Source organism: Microchirus variegatus (genome assembly GCF_963457635.1).
Source record: "Microchirus variegatus genome assembly, chromosome: 10".
Lineage (NCBI taxonomy): Eukaryota > Metazoa > Chordata > Actinopteri > Pleuronectiformes > Soleidae > Microchirus > Microchirus variegatus.
In genome coordinates, this window is record NC_139811.1 from 22,004,827 (window position 1) to 22,021,282 (window position 16,456).

The window sequence follows — 16,456 nt, forward strand, 5'->3', positions numbered from 1 at the left end:
GAGAAATGAAAATCAAAGGCTCATTGAGGCTCTGCAGAAATCACACACCGATCAACAGAAGATTGACCGCCTGAAAAATGAAAATAAGAATCTCATTGAAGCTCTGTTGAAATCCGGGGATATCCAACAGCGGATTGACCATCTGCAAAATGAAATTAAGAAGTTCAATGAAGTGCTGTGGAAATCAAAGGCTGATCCAAAGAGGATTGACCTTGTCACCCATAAAATGATGGAGCTCCATGAGGCGCTACAGAAATCACTGACTGACCAACACTTGATTGACTATCTGAAATCTAAGAATCAGAAGCTCCATGACTGTCTGCAGAAATCAGAGGCTGACCCAAAGAGGATACACCGTATGACAAATACCATAAAAGAGCTCCAAGTGGCTCTGCAGAATTTACAGGCTGACCAACAGAGGATTGACCAGGTGAAAAATGAAAATCTGAGCCTCAGGGAGGCTCTGCAGAAATTACAATATGAGAAAGAGAGGATCGACCATCTAAAAAACAGAAACGAGAGGCTCAACAAGGCTCTGCAGCAATCGCACATTGACCAACAAAGGTTTGACCATCTAAAAAATGAAAATCAGAGGCTTAACAAGGCCCTGCAGAGGATCGAGTGTCTGAATAATCAAAATCAAAGGCTAAATGGGGCTGTGCAGAAACCAGAGGCTGAACAACAGAGGTCTGAAATTCTGAGGCTGAATGAAGCTCTGCTGAAATCAGCGGATAACCAACAGAGGATTGACCGTGTGCGAATTGAAATTCATATACTCAGTGAGGCCCTGTGGAAATCAAAGACTGATCCAATGAGGATTGACCATGTGACAAATGAAATAAAAAAGCTCCATGAAGCTTTGCAGAAATCACGGGCAGACAAATACTTGATTGACTATCTGCAATCTGCAAATCATAAGCTACATGAGCATCTGCAGAAATCGGACGCTGAGGCAAACAGGATGCAACATCTGACAAATAAAGTGAAGGAGCTCGAGGAGGCTCTGCAGAAATCACGCACTGAGAATCACTTGATTGACTATCTACGATCTAGGAATCAGCAGCTGCATATGTGTCTGCAGAAGCTAGAGGCTGACTTTGATTTACTCATGGAGGCAACAGATCCTGGCGTTCCTGATGAAGATCCAATCTAGCTGGATAACAGCTTGTTTGTTCTGGCACCAATGTGGGAGAAACCCTCATGGTCGCTGAGAACATTTATTATCGTTGTCTGTGCATGCACCAACCAGGTACGAAACATACAGAAGCACGATCCATCTCGCCGTCTGCTGTTTGTTTTTCTGTGACGTAAAGGTCAACAGCAAACTGATTCAATACGCACTAGCTTATAGAGAGATACAGCTCCACCTACGGAGGTGGAGTCAGACGTACACTGCCAATAAATCGATTTTTCTCCTCTGCATGTATACTCCGATTCTACAAGTTGTCCGGTCGCCTGTCTTAGTCAGACTACAGCATTAGCTCAATTTGACTGTGCATGTAACCGACTCATTATAGAATATTCAATATTACATTGCATGTTGATGATCATATTTTCATGTTTGTTTAAATTGTAACTTTAGTTCCCCTCTGAAATGTAAAGGACTAGAACTAAAGTTCATAGAATTAAATAAATATATGTAGATACTTTGTACCACTGGCTATGGCACAATCTAATGTATCGTTTTTTACAGCCTACTGCTTCCTGTCCCCTGTATTACCAAAGGGAAGTGTTTAAAATCTGATATGAATTTCAATAATGTAATTTATACTTTCAAATTTACAAATATTTGAATGTAGGTATGCTGGAAATTGCGGATGGGGAATTGAGGATGAAGAGAAAAATGCAAGTGCTTTTTTCCCTCATCACCATGACAAAATCTAAATTTAGGATGAAGAATCTTTTCTGACATTTGACTTGAGTAGTTTGCAGTAAACATACAAACACTATTGTAATCGAGTAGTGTGAATAACAGAACAGTGAATTATTGTAACTGAGTAATTGCAAAAGTTCAATAGTAAATTGCGATGAATTGCATTTTTGTGTGAAGAATGTAAAGCAAGTGTATCTTGACTGGGAATCAAATTCATACAAAGAAAGTTACTTTTATCTAATAATATCAAATTATTTCAGATTACTGCGACACGCCTGAGGTAAAACAGCGTCTTCTTCAAAAACCTTAATGCAACAGCTACCAGTTTAGGCGCCTTCTTTGTTTCATACAGAATATGTATTAGGGTTGGTCTGATGAATGAACTGAGCCAAGTTGCAGCATTAACATATGCTGAACAGTCTACAACACATGTGTCAAACTCAAGGCCCGGGGGCCAGATGTGGCCCGCCACATCATTTTATGTGGCCCGCGAGTGATTAATTGGTCTTAAAAATCTGTGTTAAAATAGGTCTATGCTGCTTTAAGGCATGCGTTGACCATAAACTAACTTTTCCCACAATGCATAGCGATTGTGTTACCCGCAAAGTGACAGCGCCACAACTAGATCACAGTGTATCATTGTGCATCATGCGACGAGTGAAAATGAATAAGTAATAAATACAGAAAGTTATTTATCATTATGAGTAGTTACCTTTATTTTACATTTATTCTTCATGACAGTTACATCTGGCCCTTTGAGGGTCACCATTATGCTGATGTGGCCCTCAGTGAAAATGATACAGGCAGAGTGAGAAGCAGCTGAACCACTCCTCAGTCTCTCAGCAGAGCTGCAGCTTAATTATTTTCCCAATGCATTTTACTTCCCTGGAAAGCAATTGATCTGCAGTCCTTTTCCCAAAGGTTGTATTACATTACATTTATTTTTAGTTGCACACAATACACAATAATAATAATAATAATAACAAAAAAATAAATAATAATTTTCTTTCAATAATTTTCGACAGGCTGTACACTCGGGGGCTTAAAGTTCCCATCATGTTTTTTTTTTTTCACAATTAGCGGCTAAGTCTTTGATCAAAAAGAAGTCTTTGATACTTCAAAGTGCAAGATTCTAACTCATGTCAACATTACTACCAAGAGCTATTGAACAAATAAACAACCAATCTATTTCCTTCATTATGGATGGTAGCCACTTTTCAACATTAGCTTGAAAAAGGAGGACAAGAAGTAAAGAAAAGGGAAGCTCCCTGTCTTAAATATTTATTTTAAAGTCCTGAAGTTAGAAACTTTACCTTTAAAGCGGACCTAGACCGGAAGTTCAAATTAACGCTGTTAATTACCTTGTTTATGAAGCCCTGAAGTTTCTAAACAAACAGTTCAACCACTGCTGAGAACGCTGTGTTTTATTGTAATCTCGGGCTCAGCGAGAAACCCGGTCCGGTTACGTAAACAGCGGTTCTCCTGAACATCAGATCGTCCTGCTCCGGGCACTAGTCCGGGCACATCCAGTTGCGTACATTGAACCGCAGAAGAAGAATAACGGCCGTTGTGGAGGTGTTTCACGAGCAACAGTGTCTTCTGACTATGGGTCTGACTCCGGGTCAAAGTCATAAAAGGGACCGCGGCGGGGAGTCGTGAAGAAGCTATTTTTAAACATTGTTGATAATGAGGAGCAGTGCATCCACCGTTCCAGAGGGGGGCGCTGCGCTTCTGAGAGCGGTTGTGCTGAATAGTATTGGCCATTAGAAGACTCTGTCTTCTGGGGGTGAGAGTTCACTCTGAAATCTCACGGCTCAGGAACAGCGTCAGAAAAGAGGATTTCTTTGGCTCGTTTACAGCAACTAGGAGGTTTTTGACCATAAAAACAAGTTAATGTATGTAAGTAGACCTTCATAACTAACATATATGTGCAACAAGACCACTCTATGTGACCTTTAACTTACCTATAGAGAAAAGGAGCTTGATTCAATGTGATAGATGAAGTCTTACCTGACATATATATGCAAATAGCTCAACGTTCAAGAACTGCATATCAACATGCTCTGAATAAATTACACTCTGACAAACTGGTGATGGACCATCTGAAAAAAGGAAAACCAGAAATCACATACTGACCAAAAGAGGTTTGACTGGCCGAGTCAAGCTCTGCAGGAATTACACCTTGACAAACAGACAAATGTAATTCAGAGGCCGAATGAGGCTCTGCCGAAATTGGGGAATAAACAACTCATGATTGAACATGTGCAAAATAAAATGTGGTGAAGTGTAATGAATCACAGGCTGACCATTACAGGATTGTATTTCTGAAAAATGAAAAACAGAATCTCTTTGAAGCTCTGCTGCAATCGGAAGATCACCAACAGAGCAATGTTGGTCTACAAATTGAAATGAATATACTCGGTGTGGCCGTGTGGAAATCAAAGTCTGACAATGTAACAGAGTAAAATTAAGGAGCTCAAAGAGGTTCTGCAAAAATCATGTGCCGAAAAACACTTGATTGACTATTTGCGATCTAGAAATCTTCAGTTGGATGTGTGTCTGCAGGACTGACTTTGAGTTTCTCATGGAGGCAACACAGCCCAGTGTCCCTGATGAAGGTCCAATCTAGCTAGAGAGCAAGCTAGAACATCCAGAAACCTTCCTGGTGGTGGAGGCGTCTTGGTTTGCAACTCAAAACAGCAGCTGCGTAAAATACTCATGAAATATATGTGTCTGTCTGTCTGTCTATGCATGTGTGTGTGTCTGCCTGGGACTTGAGTTGTTTGACATGCAGTTATCACAGATAAGAGTCCTTTACCTTTAACTTCGTCTGTCCAACAGGTCACTTGACAGGCTTCAAACTTGGCAGGTGACTTACTCCAGTGTGTGCAGTACGGTAGAAATGTGACTGATATACAAGTAAATTCCATCCACTCATCCATCTTTTACTGCTTCATCCTCTACATGAGGTTCACGGGGGCTGCTGGTGCCAATCCCAGCTAAGACAGGGTGAGAGGCAGGGTACACCCTAGACTAGTGGTTCTCAACCTTTTTGAGTCACTACCCCCAATTTAACATGCAGGGCTGTCCGCGTTTTGCGGGGGTGGAAACTATTCTACACTGTACTAATTCATTTTAAGCTCAAAAACATGGCTGTACTGTCCAATATTGACCATCGAAGCATCGCTAATAAAAATGAGGGGCAGAAAAAAAGGAAAAACTCTCCGCTGGCACGGATGTGTATCCAGACGGCTCAGGTTTTTGAACCAGCGCTCGTTAGGTGTCCACCAGAGTGAAGGATCTTGACTGGGTGAGATGCCGTCTTCATTTGTGTAGCGCTTGTGTTGTGCCCCTCACCCCCCTCCTAAACATAAGGGGGGTAGGGTAGGGTAGGGTTAAGTGCACATGCCGGGAAAGCAGTCTGTAAAGTGCGGTCAGGTGGTGAAAAGCTGGTGTATCCAGTGTACTTTTTCGGCCCAACCGCTCGTCGTCATTCTAACGTCTGATCGGACGCTACATTAATTTTGATTAAAAAAAAAATAAAAAAATATATATATATATATATATATATATATATATATAAATATTTTTTGCCAAAATGATTTGGCGACCCCCAGAAATCATCTTGTGACCCCAATGTTGAGAATGGCTGCCCTAGACAGTCCCTGAGTCACAGGGCCCTGAGGTGCAAAACACAAAATCAAAAAACAAATGCAAATCGTAAAACAAAAACACAAAACAAAAAACACAAACCCAAAAGCAGAAAACACAAAAACATTAACTCAAAAAGGAAAAGGTTGGTATCTGCGTCTACCATCAATAACATGCTCCAAGCAGGTCCCATTCTAATATGAGAAATCAACAGGGTGTGGCCAGTCCCAGATCATGAATCCTACAGACAGTGCAGCCTCACAATCACCAGAGTGACACGTCGTCTCATCCTCCTATTCCTGTTCCAAACATAAACCTTGACATGCTGTCTGCACCTCTGTCAGCTTGCATCCATCAACACGCCACATGACACTGAGACAACTGCTGGTTGGAACATCATGACCACACTGCCTGAGGTAAACAAGAGCAAGCTTCCATTATTGTATGATTTACAAAGCTGTCACTGTCATTTATTTTAATCATCCTTACTTTTATCTATGCGTGCATTTGTTTTGAAGGAACTCCATTACACTCCATGTATTTTACTGTTGAAACCCACGGAATACTCACTGTGAACTATGTAAGTTGGTTCCAGTTGCATTTTTTTTTTTATTAAATCCTCTCACCGGAACAAGGTACACCTTCATTTTGAAAAGAAAAACAGAAGCCATATAAAACATCTTAATTTGGTAATTGTAGATTCTGGCATCACTGTGTAGTAGTAGATTAAAATACAGGAATACCCTCGGGTGTTGTTTCGTGTGATCGTATCCTTGGCAACAGCAGATGAATGCCTTTGAAACAATGGCACAAACACACCTTATTGATTTCCACGCTGACAGGGATGACGTTTCACTGAGCAGTCCGTGCAGGAAGAATCCGTTTAATTATTAACAAGAAGTTGGAGGCAAAAAAAACCCCCAAACATTTATTCTACTAAATCTCAGACCTATTGATGCTCAATACTTTCCTCTGTTGAAGATTTCAAACGTGAAAATAAATTGGAACATTGGAAAAAAATGTAATATCTATTGAAACAGTGATACCGTAATAGACTTATTCTAATTTATAACCTATTAATGAAATGTAAATTAGTAATTATGTTGTAATTAATGTATTAATGTAATTAATATCCAAATGATCATATGTGTCAGTTTCAGAGAAGAGACTGATGATGAGAATTCGTGACTCATGAGTTGTTTGTCTCCACTTCACATTCTTTTTGAGATGAAGAGAAATCTTGTGGCTTGACTCTGGGGTTTAAATCTCTCTCTATATATCTATGAGATCAAAACAGGCAGGTCAATATGCAATGAGCCAGTGACAGCTCTTATCTCACCCTTCAAGTGGTAGCCTCATGCTAATTAGACAAGAGAGTGATGCAAGAATGTACCAGTCAGTACTTTAACATGCACAGTTAAATCAAACTAAGGCCATAGTCCGACTAAGAGAGGCAACTGTACAACTTGCTGTGAGCTTGAGTATGCATGCGGAGGAGAAAATCCATTTATTGGCCGTGTACATCTGACTCCGCCTCCATAGGTGGCGCTGTATCTCTCTTTATGCTAGTGCATAATGAATCTGTGTCCGCTGCAGTTTAAATATACGTCATCTCCTTCTATTTCCGGATCAAAGACCCCAGTCTGACCGAAGCATACATGAAACGCTATGAAACGCATTATTCAGGTATGCGTTAGTTTGAGTACAATCTAGCTTGTGTTAGTCAGACTAACTTGTTTACATGATATTAAGAAAATCGAATTATTGTCTTAGTCCGACTAAAATCGGACTTTTGACATGCATGAACACAAGCATGAACTACAATAGCCAATGACACAATTTGAATGCAGTAGCTGGTGTTTGACGTCTAAATTCAATATATGTAGCCTCCCTAAAAATGTGTTTTTTTTTTTACATGGCATCAACATTATCTTAACAATTCAAACACTGCACATATAAGACAATGCCTATGCACAGATCATTCTATGACGAAGAAGAAGCCCTTGATCATTGTAAGAGAAAATTAAAAAAAGTGCTTTGTAGAAATCAAGCATTACTTTCTTCTTCTGCTGCAGATAAACTCTATAGAAGAGAGTTAACAGTATGACAGTACTAAGAATCAACCAACCAGAGAGGAAGAGAAGAGACAATTGAAAGAAGACAGAAATTAAACATTTAAATTAAAACACCAAGAACTCACCAACAGGTCATCAGTTCACCAGTTCATCATCACAACAGTGCATAAACCACTGGGTTTAACATTTCTTTAAAAAGTGCTGAATGCTCGATAAATGCTTATGAAACAAATCCATTAGAAACAGCGAAGGGGCTTGATGCATTGTGACGGATGGATTTCTTCTACCTGATAAGTCTCGACAATTTGACAAATGAAAATCAGAGGCTAAAAGAGGCTGCGGAGGAATTCACGGCTGACCAACGGTAGATTGACTGTCTGAAAAGGGAAAAATCAGAGACTCAAGGCTCTGCACAAATAAATGACACACTGACTGACAGATGATTGACCATCAGAATGAATGAATACCAGAGGCTTAATGGGGCTCTGCAGAAATCAGATGCTGACCAACGCCAGAAAGAAAATTCAGAGGCTGAATGAGGCTCTGCTTAAAATAGTAGATAATCAACAGCAGATGGATAGTCTGTGAATTTAAATGCATATACTCAGTGAGGCCCAGTGGAAATCCACGTGGCATCATTTTTTTCAGACAACACAACAACCACAAGAGCCATTCTCGGTCTCATTTATTTTTCTGTCACGTAAAGGTCAACAGGAAACGGATTCAATACACACTAACTCATGGAGCGATACAGCGCCACCTACGGAGGCGGAGTCAGACGTACACTGTCAATGAATCAATTTCTCTCTACATGTATACTCAGACTCTGCATGTTGTCCAGTTGTCTATTTCAGGTCAGGTAGTTTCAGGGAAACCAGCAGCCCTGTCACCTTCTCTGTACTGAGCTCTGACACGGCGAGTCAGATGAGGTGCGTAATGAGAAATGACATCAACAGCAAAACTCGTCAGTGGACTCATCTCACTATACAAAAAATAAGGTTAGATTGCCTCTGGACAATAATATAGCCATCAACTGAAAAATAGCAACACTGGTCAGTGCAGGACCAAGCCACCTGAGGTTGTCATAGAAACTAAAATGGATAATGTTGCGTCTGCAATCAGCATTAATCATGACAGATTTGTCTAGGGTGGTGTTCAACGTGGTTTGTTTATCAGTGAGCCAGAACCTGTTTTTTTTACAAAAACAAGAGACGTGGGATGAGTTGAGATAGCTCAGCGTGTGCAGCGCATAATGGAGTTGACAATATCATAGTGTTGCTATGATTAGTGGACATAATCATCGATGTAAATTATGTAAAAAAAGAAATTTGATCCACAATGTTAGTGTTTTGATTCATAGCAGCATTTTTACATAAACTAGAATGCATTTCCGGGGGAACTGCAGAGTGTGCTTGCTCGGGTGCATTTCACTAATAGTTGAATAGGGTGTGTTGATGCTTCTGCTGAGAATTTCGTCAATACTTCATTTTTCAAATTCAACATTGGGCAAACAGGTCAAAAGTACTGTGGATATAATCTGTGAATCGTGAGAAATCGTCAGAAGCCCTCTCTCAGAATGTCAACCAAAAAAATGGCGTCTCTCCAATTAAAAAATACACCCGTGTATTTGGTGTGATTTACTTCCGGTACTTCCGGGTGTCCATTAGAATGTTACCGACTCACTCTTGTAACAGCTGTTTCTCGACTTACAAACTCACAGAACATATTTGTATACCATAATATCTACAGTAATTGTAATGATTTAACCGTATTTAGATGTGAAATGTAACACAACAGTGCCACCTAGTGTATAAATGCATTTTAACATTAAAAGTGTGTGAGGAACATCTTTTTTCGCTACTGACAGGTTCAACATGTCATCTCAAAGGTTGCCCAACAGGAAAGGATGTCAATGGATATATACATATGCCTGTTTTACCCAGTGGATGCAAAGCAACTTAATAATGTTTGTATGGGTAATAGTAAGTTACAGCTTCGGTGAAATGGTTGCTGCCTACCCAGAATGCATTACTAGTCTTCAAACGCAGCAAAAAACAACACAATAATACATAATCTTCTGTAAATACATTAATGTGTATGCTTTTATAGATGTAAACATTGGAATATTACTCTCCTATCAACTTTTGTACTATCATCACAACGAAACAAGTTAGATTTGAACACCATAACTGTGAAATGTATTGAATTTGCTGGGTATATATAACACATGGTTCTATCTCACTGTTATCTGTAAGACCATACAACCCCACGGCATGATCCTGATGACGTGTGGCAAGGCAGAACTGCACTTATGTCAGTGAACGGTTAGATAGTGTAGAGCAGGGGTGTCAAACTCAAATACAGAGTGGGCCAAAATTTAAAACTGAACAAAGCCGCGGGCCAAGGTTGAACAAATTAACCTTTTAATAGGGACCCAAACAAGTTTTGCATTGAATATTGAACAAGCAAGGCTTATATAACTTTATAGTGACATGCAAAATCGAGTTTCAAATAATAATAATAATAATAAAAAAATATCAATGGCATATCAAATAAAATTTAAATAAAACATTTAATGCCTCTTTTCTATTTGCAGCCTTCTGAGGTAAATATCAACATTAACTTTTACCACAAGCTAATAAATTTGAAAATAAAATAACAATGAATAAATCAACCATTCAGGCCTTTTAACTGCTCAGTTTGCGACACACTGATCTAATCTGATGTGCCCAAGACAGATACCTGGCATCTTTTCTTGGATGCTAGTTCATAAATGTCGGGGTTCAGGCTTTGAGCTGAGGCAACCTTCATTATTGAACGAAGGTGTTCATCAGTCAGACGTATCCTGTGAGACGTTTTCGTCATCTTCATTGAGGAGAAAAGTTGCTCACATAGATAAGTGTATAATAATACCGGCGGGCCAGCTCTAATGTTAATTTGAGATTGCCTCAAGGGCCAAATGAAATTACACGGCGGGCCAAATTTGGCCCGCGGGCCAGAGTTTGACACCCATGGTGTAGAGGCAGTGACGAAGATATACAGTGTCCTTGGTGTGGTCGTGTAAATAAGTCTGTGAAATATCCATAAAATTGTAATCATTTTCTTTTCAGATCGTGTGCTTCCTCATATTGGACTCCCGAGTTCATGTTTTCGATATGTGAAAGCGTTCCTGATATATGAGCTAACCTCCTGTTTGTCAGCGTAGCCGCCGACTTCGTCTGGCTGTGACTGGCAAATGCTTCCGAAAAGCAAAAATCTGTCTGGTAACTTTTGTGAGGCTTGGTCCAACGATCATGTACGTGAAGTTTTGTGAAGATCGGACAAAATTTGTGACCTGTGAAAGTTCAGTTTCGCTTTCTATTCAATCCAATATGGCGGAAGAACGACAAGGGTCAGTAACACTATCTTCAATTTCCACACTACACCGGTTCCGGCCGAACGTTCCAGAGATGGACCGGTGGAGATATCTCAAAAGGTCTAGGAAGCAAACGCCATGTCCTGATCTTAGGTCAACAGTCACTAGTAGTGGTTATTGCTGTTTCTTGATACTATTTGTTGCATGATTACATGGATTTTGCCTTTTCAATACACCTTTATGAGAAAGCAGGCAGTGCTGACGTTGCTCTTGTATGCTGTCAATGCAAGTATGAATAGATCCTGTCTGTAACGTTGCACTGATACATAACAAACAACACTCGATGCTCCATGGAGAATCCATCAGCAAACACCCGACTGACATAATTGATCGGCAGGAAACGAGAGCACTCGCGCACCCCATCAAAAACACCACTTCAAACAAGGAAAGAAGAAGAGAGTACTTGATTTGGAAGGCTGGATACAAACACATGGGAAATGTTGCAGTCTAGTGCGTCAGTCAGAGTCTCAGCTGTTCATCACGAAACAAAGGCTCAATTCTTCCTGCATCAAAAGCGGCAAAACAGGGAGACATGCAAATCAAATAAATCGTGTGTTTAGGGAACATGGTATGGTTGGAGAAAACATCTGTTGAGCAGCTACTGTGGAAAATATTTATACGCTGATATATAATATCTGTGTGGATACTGAAATTGGTCAAATGATTTTCACTGACTGGATGTCTCTGTTTATCTTTGGATGGATGGATGTTTACTCAGGGGCTTTCCAAAAACACACTGTGTTCTCCGATAACATGTATTTGACTGAAGATACACCTCCTGGACATGTAGCTCACTTGACCCAGCCAATCACATGGAAGAGACAATGGTCAAGACAGCCTGCCGAAGTTCAATCTGAGTATCAGAATGGGAATGAAAGGTGATTTTGAACACATTGTGATTCTTGGTGTTTTATTTTATTTACAATTCTGCCTAGGGGAAATGATGTTTTGTCTATTTGGTCCACTGTTACTGAAAGCACAGCAGTGGCTTTTCCAGACAAGGGTCTTCACACTCAGCTGCACCTTCTGCAAATGAAAGAGAAAAGCCACTTTACTGCTTCAGCAAAACCAGGCAGAGCAGTGATGCTATATAGTCATAGTATGTCTAACATGTTTGTTTTTGGGCTATTTTTTTGCAACACCAGACAATTTCATTCTTGTTTTTTTTTTTTTTTTTTGTAAAGAACACACAGAGATGTCCTGAAACAATCTGTCCAACACGTCGCTCCTGACATGACCAGAAGAGACAGAACCCCAGCGAGCTGAACTATTGATCCATGGTATAGGGTTAGTGAAGTGTGAACTGTTGTTGGAGAAATGAGACACCGAGGCAATCGCAGGTGAAGTGCAAAGGAGTAGCATCTTGAGTGATAAGTGAGGTGTTGTTAAGAAACTTCACTTACCAGTGAAGCTATTATTTTTCCTCTTTCAACCAAAATGTGTCTTTTTGGAGGCCTTCAGCATGCACAAAAACCTCAGACAAATGTGTCTCAAATTAACAAACGTTAGTTATGGGTGTTGCAATAAGGTACAAGAGCCACCTCCTTACATCTGTCACTGGGAGCTGTTTGTCCTATAGGTGCCAAAGTCAGTATAGGCACTTGTATCAGGTGAAGAAGATCGAAAGAGTCTCGAGAAGTCATAGTCTGAATGAAACAGGAAGTCAGCCATTTTGACAGTTGCACACTGTAAAATGCAGTTTTATAGTTAAAGGCGCCATATGTAAGAATGTGGCCAAAAACAGTTACTACACTCAATTTCAAAATACCGAGGTTTTTTAGGTTTCGTTTTCTCTGCCATTGTAGCTCAGACGTAACTGGCAACCTGTGATTGCTCAGCAGCTGAGACTCTACTGACTGCAATGATTGGTAGATGGCGGTAGGTGGCGCCACATGCAAAAAACATGATTTTAAAACATAAACATGATTTGCAGTCTGCAAAATCTTTTTTTTAATGCAAATATTTTATCTGTACTGTTGTTGTTGGTGAGTTCAGTTTGTTATATGAACATTATTCCTGAGTCTCTGTGACATATTAGGAGGATTTTATGGCCAGTTGCTTTAGATTTATTACATAATGCACCTAAAAAAACCTCAACAGATAAAAATGACATTATCAGACCCAGATTTTTACAGTATAGAATTATAGAGTCAGTGTTTGACATCAACTTCACTGCATACCTGCCTCAGGCAAGAAGAAAATAATCTTCTCAAGGACTCTTTGTGATCCACTTTTCTGTTATCCCGTCGTGTTGTGAAGTGACACTTGTCACACTGGGAAAATTGAAGCTGTGTCAGAGCTTCCCGCATCATAAGTCCTCTGCTGGGAAGCATCTTCACACTTTGAAGACCGACACCTGCTGCCCGCCTGTGAGCAGTAACTCTACAGTTTTTTCACAGAAACGTGGAAAATTCACAGCCTCAAAACATGTAACATAACTCATCCTAATGGTGTCATCTGTGGCCTGGAAAACCTTTCCACTCAACTGTCAAGAGAAAGAACAGAGGGATCCATCAAACGCTGGCTATCTGCTAACTGATGTGATGATGTGGTAAATTGTCCCCAGATAAAAAGTGAACAGCACTATGTGTGCGACTGACTTAAAAGACAGATTAAGTACAATTAACAGAAAAGGTTTTTAGCCATCTACAGTCGGAGTTCATTGTTTTTGAGGTTGCTCTGACTTAACAAGTAAGAAACCTGAAGTGAGGAGGTGTTTCATTCCGTCTTCCAACTACAACGCGCTGTGATCACTGCAATCGCGAAGAACTCGCAGCAACCCTGAAATGTGTTCTCACTCATTTCCACCTCTCCTGCTCTTTCCTTCTTAAGTTCATTCAGTTCCATTTACTTTGCTCTGATGTTTTTTTTTTCTTTTAGTCAAATAAAATACACACATCTGCTCAATGTCAATTTTTCACATAGCACCCCCCAAAAATGAAGTTGCACCAAATTTTACGAAACTTGGTGGGAACATGTTAGAGCCCAAGACAGACAAAAAAGTAGATCACGACTGTGGCCTCCACTCAACAGGAAGTCAGCCATTTTCCATTTTGCACATTTCATAAATGATAAAACTCCACTGAGCGAGATCATCATACCAACATAATTTTATTTTATCGTTGTCGTGTAACAGATAATGAACCCTCGGCTGTGAAATGTCTTGTGATATTGTAGGGTCCACTTACATGATTAATAAGCAAGTACAGAGATTTAACTGAAAGATGTTTTTAACGTGCACAATAAAACCCATTTCACCTTTGTTAACATGTGAAGAATGCAGGATGGCAAGGTCACATATCTTGAATTAGAAGCTGTGTGGAGGCATTCAGTGGAATCAAGGCCACATTTAATGGCCAACAGGACTGAACGATGTCCTCCACGCAGAGACGATCCTTGAACGCTTCCTTCAAAATCAGTTTCTCCTCAACTCCTCAAACGGCACAAATCGCACAAACAAGATCATGTCCTCAAGCATCGCTGCAGATTGACAGGACGCCATATACGGCGTGTTTAGTGGATGCTGTTGTGTCACAGGGACCAGGTGCATCAAGCTCATGCGTCAAGATCCAGGATGCAGGTGAAAACCCTTAGGGATGAGAAGCGCTAGATGGCAAAAAGCCATTCTCTCTTCATTATGCTAGAGGCTAATTTTCCAAAAATATTATTTTTTTCCCAAAATGAATGAAATGAATAATAACTATATAAACTTAGTAAAAAAAATATATTACACTGTAAAGAACCCACACTATAAAACAATATAAATATATAGAACAATAAAATACTGTAAATAATCCTCTTCATTATGATAACTTCACACAGGTTAAAGTGAGGTGGGGCCCCTTTAGGGAGGTTTCCTACTGAGATGTCATGCAAATCACCCATTGTTTTTTAAGGTGGACAGTGAGGCAGCTGGTCACTGCACATTTCAGTAAAAACGGCCCTCAGGCTCCGACTCGGGGCCCCAAGCAGTTGCCTGCCTTGCCTGTTCACAAACTACGCCTCTGCCCAACATACAGTAGAAACATAGCCCTAGCAAGGTAATGGGTCTAATATGTAAAAGACAATCTGTAATTTCAAACAATGATCCACATAGATGTCACACTTGGCGAATGGTTTTGAGTAGAATGGGCCCTTACCTTCATTTCTGGAACTATTTATAGGCCAAGTAACAAAGGTTGCAGATCCAATACGGCTGCAAGACTAACATGAACGATCTGCAGGGAAACACAGAGACAGTGTTGTACAAACATTCAACCTTAACATTTCCCTGAACTTTTTGTTCTGCGTCTGTTATAACAACAGGAAATGAACTCCATTCATAGCCATATTCGTATCCATTCATCGGGAGAAAGAGAGAGCACTATTCTGTATTGTGTAAGTGCATGAACAGCTGCATATAAAGCTGAAGCATTAAGACGAAGGAGATTAAAAACTACAATAAACTACCATATACCAGTGTGAACCAACTGGAGGGTAATAAGGTGTTTTTGTGACATTATTATATTCACAGCGGGTCGACGGGGTCCTGTCCTGCAGCTGTACGGTCTCTCTTATTAAACATCATTATGTAAATGTCTCTGGGCAGTGACTGCCAGAGCACATCTCCTGTCATTTCACCAGCTGGCATCACTGGTCGTGCCGTCGGTGGATTTTAAAATTGTGTTAGTGGACTCTTACGATGTCTCGCCTTCATGCAAATGGTGAATATTTATACTGGCATGTTAGGAAAAAAAATTGGAAAACTGATTAGATTTTGTGTCAACTGAATGTCTGTAAAGGGAAGTTGCGTTTGCAAACAGATGATGTATAAACCATGAAGTCATACTGCCCCCTGCTGTACATGAGCTGCTAGAACTGACATGACCAAATTCATCTGATTAGTTTCTAAAGCAGGGTATATACGAGAATCCTGAAGTTAATTTTAATACCTTTCAAGACGTTCTACAAAACAGTTTTAGTTTGCTATTAAATCTAGAGCACAACCATACAAAGGAACTCGTAACCTGGAAATGAACAAAGCTCGAAAGAATAAATTAAACCAAAGGCAATGTTTATTAAAATAAACAAGTAACACTTTGACCCAAGTTTATTTTGTGCGATTTCAGATAATATTTCGCGCCAGGAGGAGCCAATTAGCAGTGTTTTTTCTCCTTGAAGCGCAAACATGTATTCGCTTTCCCATCTTTCCTGAAACTGCCTTCTATCTGCATTGATCTTTCTCTTCCTGGATATTTTCGGGTCTTTTGTGGATATTTCAATCTCAATTTCATTCGTTGCATGATGCATATACAACGATACACGGCAAAGTAGTGGCGGGATGCCGTCGCTTCACGGGTAACACAATCGCCATGCATTGTGGGAAATGTAGTTTATGGTCAACACATGCCTTGAAGCAGCATAGACCTCAGGGGCCACATCTGGCACCCGGGCCTTGAGTTT